The sequence below is a fragment of the Entamoeba invadens genome (assembly GCF_000330505.1).
Source record: "Entamoeba invadens IP1 unplaced genomic scaffold scaff_1105074726231, whole genome shotgun sequence".
NCBI classification, from domain to species: Eukaryota; Evosea; order Mastigamoebida; family Endamoebidae; genus Entamoeba; species Entamoeba invadens.
The window spans coordinates 30,928-34,340 of NW_004440376.1; positions in this window are offsets into that span (position 1 = coordinate 30,928).

Sequence of the window (3,413 nt, forward strand, 5' to 3'; positions counted from 1 at the left end):
TACAATTCAACGAAAAATGATGTTTATCCATAAAGTTGCAAAAAGTGAGATATCGGAGTTGGGGTCGACTGGACAAAAATACCATTTGATAGTTGATAGTTCTAAAACAAAAGGCAAAGAACATTTTTCGTTGTTTTGTAGATTCGTTAAAGAAAATTTCTCTGTAAAAGAAATTAAAATTAAAATTGGGGATTATTTTGGTAAAACAGACTCAAGCAGTTGGAAACAATGGATTCGAAAGTGTATCAAACGCAACACCCTTTCTTGGAGTAACTGTTCGGGTATAACAGGTGACTCGGCCAACAACATGAAATCACTTTTTCGGAATTTAAAAGTGTGTGTACCACGTACTTATCGACACAAGTTTTGTGTAAACTTTTGTATTTGCCATCGCTTGAACACTGCGTTGTCTAAAATGTTTGAAACTACAGAAGGGTCAACAATCAACAAATTTTTAAAAGAAATTTCCACTGAAAAATGGAGAGGTCTCTGGCGTAATTTCAGACATCAAAACAATATTAAAACTTCCACTATTCAGATCGACAGCTTGTGTACTACACGTTGGGTATTTCAAGAATCACTTCTTGCTGTCATATTTGAACATTTTGATGTTTATAAATTGTTTTTGAATAAAGAAAATTTCACATTTGAACAAACCCAAACAACAGGCGATGACAGATCATTTATTTTCGGAGACGCTTCTTTGAACAACAAGTTGTTTGTTGGAGCTTTATTCTTTGTTGAAATGATAGTCGCGGAAATGCGCACTATTGTTGACTGGTTACAGGGAATTGACATTGTTTTTCCGGTTGCTTATGAACGTGTGGTTAGATACATTAAATATCTTTTTGGTGTGCTCGAACAACTAAAAAACGACGGAAATTGTTATTTTGAGAAGCTTCCTTTTATCAGAGAAATTGACAACTCTGCCGACATCAAAGACCTTAAATTGGTGTGTATCAGTTTAGTAGAGCGTCTCCTCCAAGCTCTGCAATTTCGTTTCGCTAACCCATTCCAAAAGTCCACACAGTTACAAATGACTCCCAGAAATCCAGTTAGAGAAGAATTGTTTGTCATCGGGACAATATCAAACTTTGATGAAAAGATCCGTTTGAACGAACCTGCGTTAATTCGAAAAACACTTACTTCATACCAAATGAATTACTGAGAAAACGAAAATGTTTTTCGAAAAGTGAAACACGAAAAATGAGGTCATTTATAAAAGAAAACCCAGAACTGATAGCCCCAATTTTGAAAAAACAAAGAGAACAATCATATGTGGTACCAGAAATAAAAACAACAAAACACAACAAAAACATAATCAGTCAATTCGTAAATTTTCGTGGACATTTTTTGAAAACACGTAAAAACATGGAAAATGATACAGCGACTGATGAGATTGTGTGTGGAGTGCCAGACACAATTAATATACTTATCCAAAGGCAATGTTTTCGAATTTGGAAAAAGGAGTATTTATCTTCATTCATAAGGAAATGCCCAGTTGTATATTTGACATTAGCCAATGTTCTAAATCTAATGGATAAGAACACAAGGGACATGTTCCCAGAACTTAAAAATATCGTCGAAGAACTACACGTTATTGCACCAACCAGTTGTTCAGTTGAACGTTCATTTTCACAACTGAGCCGTGTTAGCAAACCGGGAATGACTGGAAAAACAACCGAACAGAGGTACGACGCCAAACAAATTGTACATTTTGGGAAACCCAAAACAGAATGTTAAATATTGACAGTAAGAAAAGCTTTAAATGTTTATTAATTCCTTTGTTATAAAAAATAATGTAACACTCGCGTCGATACACTTTACTACAAAGAGATGATTTATAAGTTATTATAAATTATTCATAAATTCTAATGTAAAAAATACACACATATTGTTGTTGGTATTAAATATCACGATTGTTTTGAAATCTTGAAATGACTAGAAAAGTTCCTAAAGTTAACACAATTTGGTATGACAACGAATGTGACGGATTCGGTGAAATGAAATGACATGACAAATGTCGATCGAATGTGTGATAAAAGACTTACAAATAAACTAATCATTATAGAATATCAACTTTGTGTATATTTTATTAATTGGAATAGCTTTGAAATTTTAAATTGGATTTCTAATTATTTCTAATTAATTTGTATTTTTAGTAATTGTAATAAATTAATACTAATAAATATTGTTTTTATTAATAACTATCTTAAATTATGATAATGTTTTTTACATACAAACACCACTTTTTAATCGTAGTCCTAATTTACCCATTTTTTATATGATCATCAGTAGTTTTAAAGTTCTCATACCACACCAACACAATATTAAGAGTGTATTATTAGCGAAGAAACATATAGATTTGAATACTGCCCAATGAAATAAAGAGTTTGGCGATTAATAAGAATGGGCACTTGGAAAAACATGGCAAACACGTCAAATGTTTTTTTTGAATAAAAAACAAGTAAAATACTTCAGTTTCAATATTTTATTTTCTGATTGATATAACATTAAAATGGTTAATTTATTATAAATTTATAATTTTTGAGGCCATACTATAAAAACAAATTATCAATCTTTTTAATTAAATTGATTTGGTTTATTCGCTCTGCCGTGTCTTGTTCATTGTCGTAATTGTCTCGGCCAAAGAATACATCAACATATTCACCGTCTTTTAGCTAGTTTCACAAGTTATACAAATTTGGTATACCGCTTGTATCATACTGTTGGTGTTCAATAACCAGTTATTTACCTTTCTTGCAAAGGATTTAAAGAGAGCTGTATCAGATTATCCTAATAAATTAATTCATTTGTGTTTTATTATTATTGTTTCACAAAAACAAATATTTTAATGTTTTAAAATAATCTTTTAAACAAAAGTTTTGTTTGTTTTCTAATAATAAAGTAGTCGGGTCTGTATATTCGCTTTTTTTAAATTGTATTTTTGATTTATAAAACATTTTTGTGTTGTTTGTATGTATGTACGTATAGAATAAACATATAGTTGTTTTTGTCATTTCGTTTAAAATGTTTTAAACTATATTTAATTGTTTCATTATTATATAAATTCAAAGGTTAAAACTATCCATTGTTAATATCTGAAATTATAATTTTTACTAGTAAAATTTCTTTCTCATGAATTTTCATTTTTGAAAAGTCTATGGAATAGGTCAGACAATATAATTGGTAATTTTTGCCATAATAAAATTTTTTGTCTAAGTATGGTTGTATCAAAAATTGTTGACCTAAATCACAGTACGGCGTTTTTAACAATAAAAAAATTACTTCTTATTATTTTACTTTTGTCCCAAAATTACTTTATTATTTTGTTATAAATCACAGTTAAATTTATATTATTGATTTTATATTTTATATTTTTTTATTTTATTTTTCGAAATATTTATTTTTAA